Below are 13,379 nucleotides of genomic sequence, written 5' to 3' on the forward strand. Positions count from 1 at the left end.
AATTACAGGATTTAAAATACTTGCAAAGTGGAAACCAATAATTTGGGACTTGACTTTGGAACAAAGCACCAAGAGAATCAACCAATGTTCTTTATGGCAATTGGTCTAAAATGACTCATTTTTGGAAAAACATATTTAAAACAAAAATCAGCAGGTTTTCCATGAATGTTAAACTGACATCCTATATCCTTGCCAGGTTTGAGACAGAGTATCCCTTGATCAAAGACAAGTAAATAAATATTACACTGTTTTTCAGAACTCTTCAGGGACTTGCAGTACATTGAGTATAATAAACTGTTTGGAATGAGCAAATGTTCCAACCAAAAATAAAGGAGTCTAAAGAACATCTTATTCAACACTGCAAAGCAGAACTTGATAGAAGGTATGAAGGATGTATATGTTAAATATGGCATATTGGCATTCATCTGTACAGAATATTCATACCGGTACCACAAGAGAATTATCTCACTATGGCACCACCAAAATGTTAGCAAGCAACTGTTTGGTTGTACCATGGAGAGTGAGCAGGCTAAGTGGATTAACAGTTTTGGCCACCATTTTAAAGTTGGGAATTTGCAGTGTGTTTTTTACCATTCGATCAAACTCCAAAACGGAATTAATTCTTGATCCCAGATAGGTGCATTCAATTGTCTGACCTCAGAGTTGTGTGAGGAAGGCTTTTGATAAAAAGAAGGGTAAAGGATGAGTTTCATAACTTTACTAACAAATCTGATCTTGCAGATAAAATTAGGTTATAAAAGAACATTTTGCTTTTTCAATCTGAAAGCAAGTTGTACACAAATGTTTCATTTTGGATAAAGGATAATACTAGGTAATATTATTATACAAATTGAATAAGCTAGAAAAATAAATAACTGAATTGGAATTATCATAGATGTTTAACTTCTTTACATGGATTTATTTCCCACATTTTTGCAAAGGTATTATACTAAAAACAGGCAAAAACATTTTTGTTAAACAGGCTAGTGTTTATGTTTGTTCACGTAGATATGAATGCAAATGTAACAATGGTTATGGTCTGTACATTGTAGGAACGACAGCAAGGTTGAATTCCAGACGATGAGTCATGAGAGACATGAGACGCGTTAAATGGCATGTGTTTTATATTTCATTTAAAAACGAAATTCTTCTTATTAACATGGAGTACAACAAAAACAGAAAAAAAAACAATTGAATGCCTTGGAAATGTGAATGAATATTTATGAAATGTGAATTTATGTGAAAAATATTTCACAGGGTTTTTATACTTTTGACTAAATAAATAGGCTGAATGGGTACACATTTGCACAAGAGGTTAATTGAACATCTATTGGATTTAATTTAATGTTGTGAGACCATTGTAAACATTTCTCAAAATGCATGAAATGCATTAAAGCTTTTGAAGAGGTTAACCTAGCCATGAAACTACTGATCTGAACCAATCAACAGGACCCACAGATTTTTGGAATTTGGAATGAAGGGGAATTCGGAGTTACTTGTCTTTTTTCTCGATCAAAATTTCAATACAGGGTGGCAGTTTCTACATACAAGAATTCAGTGTGCACACTGCAGACTACATGCCTGATCTTCTTGAGACATTCTAATTGCGTACTGATAGTGTTCCCCTGCAATTCAGGCTTTGCAAGTGGCCAATCAATTATGTGGCCATCTGCACCTCTTCAATTAACTGTGGAAATCCTTACCTGCATTCAGCTAGGGTGCAGTGTTAATGGGTGTTTACTGCTGCTAGGGCTATTATCTAAGACCATAGTAGAGACATGTTTGACACACACACATGATAGAGCATACTTTAAAAATAAATAACAACCACGGTATTTCTGAAGACTACCACAGTGGGAAACCCCAGGCCCATCACTTTGAAGACCACACAACAGATTTAGATTGTGAAGACTTTCGTGCAACCATTGCCCAATCATGCAGATGAGTGCTTATTGTGAAAGACGGTGGTGGCTTTGGCTGTGACGGGTGTGGCTAAGTATCGCATCATCCTCAATGTATTAGACTCTACCAACCAGTAAAGACACCCCCATACTCTTTATGACATCACTCACAAATTGGAGGTTCCTGCTCAATTTTCTGAGCTCTAGACATCAGAGAAGCCACGTTCATACTCTTCTCTGTATTACACTTATGAACAGGAGGTTATAGCTCAATCACCCATTAGCAGTCCTGTCTACATTTGTTTGGTTCTGCCTACTGGAGGAGCCATCCTCATACCCTTCCTAGTGCCTCACTCACAGACTAGAAGATTTGCCTTGATTTCTTTGGCCTCAACCACAGAGTTGAATGGCTCGTGTGTTTCCTCTGGTTTCTCACAGTTGTACATGATACCACTTCTTCTACCATCTTGCTAAGTGGCCAACAAGAAGGATGAATGGTGCCAGAGCATGTTCATCTGCATGGCATCGTTCTCTGCAATAGTATCCAGCTCTCCCAACCACTGAATGCCATACAATGCAGGCAGAATATGGCATTAGTCAGTCTGTCCTCACGTGCCCAAATTTTACCAAACTGGATACCTTATCACCAACAACAGGATACTGAGGTTCTAGTGCCAGCAAAGCAGCTCTGCATCTGGATGGTACCACTGGGTCTTGGACAATGTGGGTAGTCAGGGCTAGGTTGTTTGGGCTGACTCAGAGAGTTGGCAGGTATGGGGGCTGCATGGAAAGGAATGTCCATGGGTGAAATGGTGCATTTGTTTACATTGCCATTCCAATGTCACCTGTGGAGTTTGCCACATTATTGGAGTTAGAGGTAGGTGATGATCACTCACTGTTACCTCATTGTGTCATACTGTAAACTACCTGATATTTGCTCTGGCACCCAAGGTGCCCCTCTTATTTCATTGAACTTGCTTGGCTGTCCTTTGGCATTCACTGTAATTTGCTCATGGCCGTGCCTTTGCTTCTGAATGTGTGCTTATGAAGCCGCATGAATCATCTTGTTTCCCCATTTTTAAAACTCTGCAGAATCAAACGGCTCCAAAATATTGACTTGTAGTATTGCCTTTTTTAAGCCAGTACAGTGAAAATGTTTAATGTAACTCTAAATGATTTCTAATAGTAGCTCTGTTGCCCATGTATTACCAATTTTGCTGGGTTCACCTGAGAAATGAATGTATTGTTCCACGTGGCGATGCATGGCCTTGAAGTGTTCCCCATCGCACATTATAGCACTGTTAATTTGCATCAATGATTTATATATCTGAATGTAGTGTTAATTAAATACCATAGTCGAGGGTCTATATTCTGTTGCTCTTTAAATGAGACTAACACAACTCCTCAAAACAGTGTCACAAGGATGTTTATGGCCTGCTCAACCAGACTTGTTGCTTCATCCACTGCTATGGCAAAATATTGAGTGTTCCCTCTTCAATGCTGTGAAACGTCAACTGTGGCATAGAGAAGGGACATTCAGTGTGTGCCAGTATTGATGCCAGGATTAGAGTGCCTCTAACCATGCTTTTATATTGTAGTTTTTTTTTTTTTAATATCAGTGTGTGATTTGTCCTGCTGTTCTCTTCCAGATAGTTTAAATGACATGGACCCCAATGGTCTACATTCATGAGTTTGTTTAGGGAGTTATATGTGGCTGAAGTTAGATCATTCTAGGCTGCCACCTACTTAAAAGTAATTTGCATAGACTCTTGATCCTCTGCATCCTTTTCGACAGGCATATTATAGTTAACAAATGGAAAAGCCTGCGTACACAGGCTAATGCGCGTAAACAAAGACATTTTCACAATGTAAATATATGATGTGGTGTATTTTAGGGTGATTTATGTTAATAGCGACAACAAAGTGTAAAGGATCTTGCTCCTTTTACGTGGAGGAGTAATAACCTCAAACGAAATCTCACAGAATTAATTGAAAGTTCAATATAATACATGAGGCTAATTGTTGTATCTGCTCCTCATTGTCTTGGGTTCCACTTACGGATTTTGGACTCCAATATATGATGTTGAGGTATGTCAGGGAAATACAGTACACGTGCAGCATGATTTGAAGTAGACATGAGATCATAAAATAAATTAAATTGAAGTCAAATAAAGTTCAAAATGTACTTAGTGAATATTATTGGCATAATAATACATACCAAGAAATATTACAGTGAATAATGACATGATGCATAAGTACATTGAAAAAAAGGCGATTTATTTTGTTAGAGAAATAGTGCTTCGGGCAAATGAATTTCTGTTTATATGTTTTTTTTTTTAATGAATATATTTTCTTAGTGTATGCAACTTAAAATATGCTGGTAAAGTTGTATGGCTGTCTTAGGCCTTTTCTGGAGGTGAGTGTATGCTATCATTGATGAAATACACATTGTGTTCATATGGAAGATGAACTTGAAGTCTTATTGTTTTATGCGCAAGGCAACAGCTCCCTCTAGTGGTGATAACAGGCAAAGCAGACATGACGGCTTCAGACAAACATACATCTGGCTTTTTATTATATAGTATGATATAAAAATGTTTGCTTTTAGTGTGTATATTGGACATCCCTCAAAATATATGATCTAGGAATTATTGTTGTCTGCACAAGGTCCAGCATCCTATTATCCTGAATAGCATATTAGGTCATTGTGAAAGAGTTCAGTTTCAGTTGATTATAATTGGGATTCACAATTGATCCATCACATTTCTTTTGATTCTGTACTTAATTAAATGCACATATAGTTAACATAATTCTATTTTTGTAAGATGACTATCCAGACTCATTAAGCAATCTAATAATACACACACACACACACACACACATACATGTATTCTAGTAACATCCCAATAAATCACAAGAACTCTATAAATACATTCCTAAGGCATATTCACCCCATGTGCCATTTGACCCCAATGCCACACTTAGGTCCATGCATGCTGTAGTTCTATAATGCAGTACACACTTCTTTTGGTTCCTCCGGTCATACATCATAGGATGCCAAGTAGGATTGGCTCATGGGGACAAGACCCCCAATCTCACATTCATCCTCCTCCTTGATATGATATGATATGATATGGCATTTGTAACGCGCCTATACACAAGTGTTTCAAGGCGCGATGAGGCAATGGGGGGGGGACAAGGGAAGATGGACAACGATCCTACTAGGCCAGGTGTCATTCAGATCGCGCAAGTGCAAGGGTAGAGGGGAAAGGGAAAAGTGCAAGGGGAAGGTGAGAGGGGAAAGTGCAGTACATGGTTAGTAGAATACAAGATAAATAATAGGGCCAGCTGGTGGCAAGTTCAAGGTAAGTGCCGGGAGGAGGGGCTGTAGGATACAGAGACAGTCCCGTAGTGCAGGTAGGCAGTGCAGGTAAGAGTGGCTGGGCCAAGGACCAAGATCGGTGAGTGGCCCATTTGCAGATTCAGTGCAGGTTCAGTGATTTTAGCAGGGGAGAGATGGAGAGAAAGCGGAGGCAAAGAGGTAGGTTTTGAGGTGCTTCCGGAACCAGAGATGGTTCTCCTCAATTTTCAGGGAGGCAGGAAAGGCTGTTCCAGAGGGAGGCCCCTGCTGCAGAGAGAGATCTACCCCCAGCTCGTTGCTTGGAGAAGCGGCTGAGCCTGAGGGAGTTGGCGGTGGAAGAGCGAAGAGCTTGAGAAGGAAGATATTTATTCTTCCTGTGATTCACCTGGGTATATAAAGTCAACTCTTGACTCATCTGTTATTGACAATATAAGCCATGGCAGGAATAGGCTACAACAGCTTGAATGCTGGGTTAGGGATAATGTATACAATCCCACATGTTAACAGCTTTCATGTTCAATGGTCCCATTGAGCACATTGTGAGTCCATCAAATAACCACTCATATTTACGTTATAACTTTAACGCCTAAAATAGTGACAAATGTCTGGCTCACCATTGGCTCAATATTACTTCACCAACATTATTGTTCACTTGACCCATTACCGCTGAGAGCCCACACCTCCATGCATAAACTAGCAATTCCCTATATTCCTGATCTTGCTAAATGTCATTGGTGGAGGCTGCCTTCTCACCTTACACCCTCTGTCTTTTACCCACTACTGATACTCCTTCTTATCCCCTCTGACCAAAATAAGGTTACCACTGAGATGGGCACAATACACTTACTGGGCTTTGGATGACTGTCATTGTGGTACAATATAAATGGCAACTGCTTTCACATTTACATAAGCATATGGGTCTTAGCATTATAATGAATGAAGTGGCTTCATCAAATGCTTAAACCAGAAATCTATGGTTTCCAAATTCATTGATTTATGAAGTAAGGACTGACGTCTTGTTCTGAAATTCCTAGGTTTTAGGACATTGCATACTTGTTATAGTTAATTATGTGCCCGATGATTAGTAGGTTTGGCAGTGACAAATCTATTAATTTCATGTAAGAAAATGAATGCACACTGGATGAATGGTTTCTCTTTGAATAATGGGGACATGTGTTTCTCTGCTGGCAGAAATACCTATCATGGATAAAGTGGCTCAACGTTTTCAAAAAGGTCAAAACACCTTATTTTTAGCCACATTGTAAAACCCAAATCCAAAACACCTGAGCTGTTTCGAGAATTCTGTGCACACTTTCATTCTAATATATGAAAAGCTTCACAGTACATATATGCCAAATATTCTTGCCGTTTCTTTTGTGGAATGTGGAATACATTCAAATCACTGCTGTAACTAAACAACTGATTACTTTCATAATTTAAGTTTGTTTGAGAACATAAGAAAAGGTCATTTGGAAAAATCATGTTTTCTTTTGAGTTCTGTAAAAAGATAACTTGGAGAGACTGTTGTTTGTCTTGCACTCCTGGTCATTTGTCGACAAATGGTATATATGTGTGCCAAGATGCCTTTAAATGATAGAACAAAAGGTGTAGGAACGCTGGCAGACATTTTTGAATCGAGCGAGGCACGCGACGCAGTCTTTGCTCACCATGTGTTTCTGCTTGACTGCCAGGTGTTGTAGATGTGCACCAGAACTTTACCACTCACCTGCTTATAAACACCTAAAGAACATTAAAGGATTCAGTGATCTCAGACTGAGGTGGAATTGTGATGCAATGTGTCTTATTGTAGCTGTTAACACTCTCCGTTACTCGTACATTTGTACATGATGGTGTCATGTGCGAGAGAGTAACAGATAACTTAAGATACAGAGAGTGCTGTTTAGATTGGCCATTTTACAAAAAAACAATTCAAGGGTTTAGGTTGTACGAAACCTAAGAATTATATTCAAAGAAACCATAGCTGACACATTCCAGCTTGCTTAATCCATAGGCCATCACTCCATCCCTCTCTATTCTACCTCTTTGAACCATCCTCTTGCCGGTCAAGGCAAAGTCACTGAAAGTCTGTAGAGTATCAAGTCACACCTGCACCTCCTTATTGTCCTGGCAGAGTGTTCACCTGCCTTTCCATAATGTTGGTCTCCCGGTATTAGGTAACAATGCCCCTATATATATGGTCGTCGTACATAATATCACTGGGAAAAGTTTGTTGTGGCATTATATAGGTGACCATATATTTAGGGACAGAGGGTGCAGAGGTTTTGGGGGTGTCCCCCACTTCCCTTGAAAAAAAAAAGGTTATGGGAGTTGCAGGGGTGTCACCCGCATGTGCCGTGTAATAATATCTCTGCAAAAAATGCCAATTTGTGGGTGAATTTTGCGCAAAGCTAAATTTTTGCAGGGACATTATCACATGTAACCGGTCTCCCAGCTTGCCAATCCTACCCTACAGGATAGGAGCCATGGGCTCATCAACCAGGGTTCAAATTGTGGATGAGGTTTTGTCAAACCTCCATAGCTTGGGAATTAAGGAGCTACTACAGTGCCATTGGCATGTTCTGCATGCATCAGACTGGTAAGTATTGTATTGGGTGGGTGCCTCTTGGCCGAGACCCTTCTCCTTCAGCTGCCCCTCCTCTCCTCACCTTGTAAATTTTCTCTTACCATCTTCTTATCACCGTACAATGATTGGACCCTCTGCCACACCCTTGACTTTCAGTCCTTTTTCTCTCTCCTCCATGTTCTTCAAGGGTCCTCTTCACCTGTTGTTTCTGCACCATTGACCCCTTTTCAGCCTCCATGCCTCCTTATAATTCTCCACATCTTCTCTCCTTCTTTCCTCCTTATTTTTCAGATGTCAGTTTTCACTTTTCTCCACTCCTTCTTTGTCACTTTCTTCTCCTTCCTCCTTGTGCACCAATGTTCCTTCCTTCAATGTTCCTTCAATGTTACTTCAATGTTCCTCTTCTCCAGATGTTGTCTCTCTGTTGCCTTCCTGTGTACATTCTGCCTCTCCTACCCTCTCCTACCCCCTGCCTCTCCTACCCTCCTCCTTCCACTTCAATACTGTTCACATAATCTCCTCATTCCAAGGTGTTGCTTTTCATTTCCACCCTATACTCCTTTGGTCTCCCTTTTCTACCCTTCCTCCTTCTACTTTTATTCTTTTCTCCCAACCACCTCTTCTTTATGAACTCAATATGGTCACTATCCCCCATTCCATTCTTTCCTTTTCCTACCTCCTCAGTTCTTGATCGCACATGTCTTTCCTCCTCCACTTCCCCTATTCATGCATCTTTCCCTAGGTATTTGCACTCTTTGCCTCATACTTCCCCTCCTTCTCCCCTCTCTGCTTCACTCCTAATCGCTCTCTTTATTTCTCTCTGCTTTTTTCTCGTCACCATTACAAAGGGCCACCCCTTTCCTCTCACAAACTCCCACACTCAGCGCAAAACATTCAACATCTTCATATCAGTTTAGGTCTGCATCCAGGGCCCATGAATATCAAGCCAGAGTCAGGATGTACAGCTTGGTGAGCTGAGCATGATGTGAAAAACCAGAGGGTGTTTCACAACCTAGTCCCCGGGGATCCCGAACTCAGGTGGCCAGGGAAAGGACATTGTTTTTGGATCCCAACCCTGAGAGTGGACAAGCAGGGGAGGATCACCTGGTTAGGGGGTCCTCTGGGAGAAGCACCTGATGGTGAAACATGGCTTCCCCTTTTTTCCACAACCCATCTAACCCCTATCCTTGCATATTTTATGGGAAACTACAGCTCCCATAATTCCTCCCCACTTCATACTGACAACACTACTGAGCCGAGGAAGATGAGGAACGAGGCCAGGAAGAGTATATCTACTGACTTGCAATGGCTCTGTCCCTTTAATGAGACGAGGCAGAGTTAAGCATGTAATCCTAAATACACACACCTGCCAATTGTTAGTACTCCCTTTCAGGATAAAAGGTGGTGTGCACAGGCACACTGTGAGCGAGGCTGGATACGAGAAGGAGCAGCTTTTTTTCTATGCCTTATGCAAACCAGGCTACCAAAGTTGGAAGGGCAAGGGGCTGATCGGCACTTGGGGAGAATGAGATAGAGCAGACGAGGATTCCACACTTTCAGAAAGCCGTAAGTGTTCCAAGACTGAAACCGAGTGAGCAGAGAGGCGATACCTTGCAAGTACTTTGAGGCAGATTGCTACCCTCCTGGGTGAACAACAGAGCTGGGGAGGAGCAGAGGAGCAATTGGTAACAGCCTTTACTGCTACATGAAAGGTGTTGAAGAAATAAACCCAATTATCATGACCTGTGAGTTATTGAAGGCAACAAAAGTCCGGTTTGTGTTAAGTTACTGTAACAAGAGTTGAGGGTTGTGCGTGTGCCAGTAAAACACTTATTGGAAAAGACAATAGCAGAATTGTGCTGAAATGATACAAAGTAACAGAGTGATCTTGCGAGGCAGAATCGCTCATTCAAAATTCTCTGTGAAATGTTTGAAGATATGATAACGCAGGAAACGAAGGTAAGAGTTGATTAAGTGAAATGCAAAGTATATGAACTCTGAGCACACCAAGAGGGCAAAGAATATGAACTTTGAAAGATGCCAAGAGGGCAAATGTAAAGAAACCACACATACCAAGAAGCATTGGTGTTGCTAGATGATGAAGATTGTTGATTTATACATTGTTTAAAGAGAGGTTGAAGTGCTCATGCAGAGGACTATGTAAAATCCTTGCAGTTTCGAAAGTCTTTGGCAGTAAAAAGTTGGATAAAACAAAGCGTGAGGAAGAGAACCCCCACGAAGTGAAAACAGGGTTTGAGCCCGGCAGAGGGAGACCCATGTGAGAAAGGAAATTACAAACGTTTAGGAAAGAAAATACAGGCTTGAGCCCAGCAGAGGGAAACCTGTGTTGAAATGCGGTAAAGTAAAAGTCAAGAGTGAAACTGTGCATTTGTGGCAACACGGACCCATCAAAAGCTTGAAGCAGAAGCCTGAACTGTTGAATTGTACCAGTAAGCTAAAGTGTGCAAGACTTATAGAAATGTGCCAGCCACCTATCCTTTTAAGAAACTCAATAGACCCTGTGCTTTTGAGCGTGGGGACGGGAGTTGTTACATACGCCATTCTGACATTTCTTTAAGACACTATTTTTCCTTTTTATAGCCCCTTTGTACATTTGTCATTTGGGAAGGAGGGCAAGGTTAGGATTTTATTAATATAGGGCTTTTTTGACTCGACTGGCTTGGACTTGTTTTTTATTAGTTTAATGGTCAAGACTACTCCCATTCTAGAGTTAGGGCAAATTAGGAATTCTCCCATCCTTACTAAATTAAAAAATACGTTTTTTGAAACTTGCATCTATTGTGTCTTTGTCTACCGTTGATACAATGCCTTCCTTACAATGAGCACTGGTTTTCCAAATTCAACTTCTTTCCTGCTGGCGTTCTATGATTGATCTACCCATCTAGGCACAGACGTATGGACCGAACCATCATAGTAGCCACATTTCCACTTGTGTGTAAAATATCCACTGTTCCTTCTACCACTGGTTCTCCATGGAGCTGCTGTAAATCTGCTGCTCAATGCCTCATCCATACCTGCAAGAGTTTCTTAAAGAAGGCTGTCGGTCCTCACGGTTCAGTTGGTATTTGTCCTTCGAACCATTGCTGTATTTTTGGTTACTTTGGACTGCAGGAACCACTTGTTTTTTGTACCAATGTATTCCTTCTGCCCTTGTCTGCAAGTTTTTGATGCTGGCATGTGCCTAGGAGCCAGTTCCTTAGACCAAGTCCATAAAGTAGAGTTGTTTGTTGAAAGCACTATCATATTTGGTAAGTGACACTGTCTAAGAGGACTCTGATGTAATGCATTCATTTTAAGCACAAGCGGGACACAGGTCCTGGTCAGATATATGGCTTTGTAGAATGTATCATCAAGATAGGGTTGGTGAGATTTGTGGACAACTTTAGTAAAAGGTTGGAAAGGTAATTGGTAGAAGGGGATACACTCCTTCCACTGCAGGGGCTATAGCATTAAGGATTTGTGCTCTGCTGGCAAGTAGGACATCCCTTTCAGAACCTTGCAGTGGTTCACTTCTGCTGAGACCTGGTGTTACTCACACTTATTTTGAGTATTCTTCCTCCCAGGGTCTCAATCCATTTTGGGGTCTCCTAAGGCATAGTGGGGGTCTCCTAAGGCATAGTGATGAACTACATTTTCTAATGCTGATGATGGAAATGGGAGGCTAGGAGATTGTAGAGTGCCTCATCTGAAAACTACACCACTGAGCAGGTGATGGCAGCCAGCCCCCATTGGCGCCCAAGTCATATCACCCAGCCAAAAATATGGCATATGGGACTTCACTTCGTATGGGGTTATTTGTTCAGTGTTTCACCTAATTGCCAGATTTTTGTTTTATTTTGTTTCTGAAAACCTTTCTGAAATTCATCTGGACATTTTTCAGGTAAGCCAAGACTATAAACGTGCGACCTGCATGGAAAAGCATGCTGGTGCACCTCCAATCAGGCCCCGTTATCATATCCTAGTAGCCTACTGGGGACTGACAGGGCCATGCAATCCAGTGATGCATGTTAAATGTTTTTTCTTACTCCAGTGCATTTGCGCTGGAAATAGGAAAAAATGCTAAAATGTATACATTTATTTGTATGTATTTATTTATTTCATGAAACATGTGTATGGTGCCTAAGGTTTTGAGGAGCTTCAGGAACTTAAGGAGATCTGGCTCAAGGTGGAGAGGGGCAGGGAGGCCATTCCAGTGGGAGACTCCTGTCAAAGAGAGAGACCTACCCCACTCCCCCCACTCTCTGTTTGGAGAAACGTCTGACCTACAGAGAGGTGGAGCTACAGGAGCGAAGGACTCTAGCAGGGAGGCAAATATGGAGAGAGAGTTGAATTTGTCAAGGCGCTGGGCACCAGGAAGCCTTGTGGATGAGGCAGAGCTTGATCCTTGCAACCACCAGGAGCCAGTGTCGAGACTTTAGAGCCAGAGAGATGCAGTCCCGGGGCTTGAGGCTAAGGACAAGTCTTTCAGTCCTATTCTGGATTAGTTGAAGATGGTGGAGTGAGGGGAGAGGCAGATTAAGGAAGAGGCTGTTGCAAAAAGCCAAGCCTAGAGAGAACCAGACCTCTGGAAATGTTGAGTTTCTGGGGGAAGGTGAGGAAGGGGAGAATGCCTCTGAGGAGGTAAAGCTGATAATGGGCCTTCTTGGCAAGGTCTGTGATATGAGGAGAGAAGTAGAGAGAGGAGTCGAAGATAACACCATGATTTTTGCCTCACATGAGGGTGAGGGGAGGAGACCCAAGTTGGGCGGCCAGAGTGTAGGAGGGAAGGATGGAGAGGGGGTCCCAATGAGAAGGATCTCAGTCTTACTGGTATTAAGGCAGAGATCATTAGCAGCACACCATGCCTGGATAGCAGTCAGACAGTCTAGAATAAGAGAGAAGGGAGAGGAGGAAGAGGAGGGGAGCTTAATGGAGAGCTGTGTGTCATCAGCATAGCACTGGAAATGAGGAGAGAAGGTGGAGATAAAGTGGTTAACGGGAGCAAGGCATATGTTGAAAAGCCATAGTGAGAGGATAGAGCAGGTTGAGAGGGAGGTAGAGGAGAGACAGGGGCCAAGTTGAACTTGTGTAGGTCGATTTGAGAGAAAGGATGTTAACCAGTCCAGTACTTGGTGCTGACTGGTATGACAAACCTTGCTTTATATTGGCGCTGGCAGTAGGTCGTTAACCAAGGTTGTAGCCTTAGATTGCTGGAATCGCTGGATGCTTGAAATAATGGACAAGGGAGTCCTGACTCATATTCATCAGTAAGGGTTTAATGTGGTAAGATACATGGATCACAGGTCTAGCAAGGTGTTCTAGTTGAATGTGAAACAAAAGCCAACACGCGTTTCGACCGTAGTCTTTATCAAGGCAAGGTAAGTGGTTGGTCCTGAGTAGGAGTGGAACGCCTGAGGAACCTCCCAGTAATTTTGGGCGGTGGGCTGTTTAGCCAATCTGAGAATAATAGAGAGGTGTTCCGTAGTTCGGGAGTCCAGTATCTGGTCTGTGATGCCAAGGGTATCACAGAGTC

Source organism: Ambystoma mexicanum, chromosome 4p (assembly GCF_040938575.1).
Source record: "Ambystoma mexicanum isolate Mex_15411 chromosome 4p, UKY_AmexF1_1, whole genome shotgun sequence".
Lineage (NCBI taxonomy): Eukaryota > Metazoa > Chordata > Amphibia > Caudata > Ambystomatidae > Ambystoma > Ambystoma mexicanum.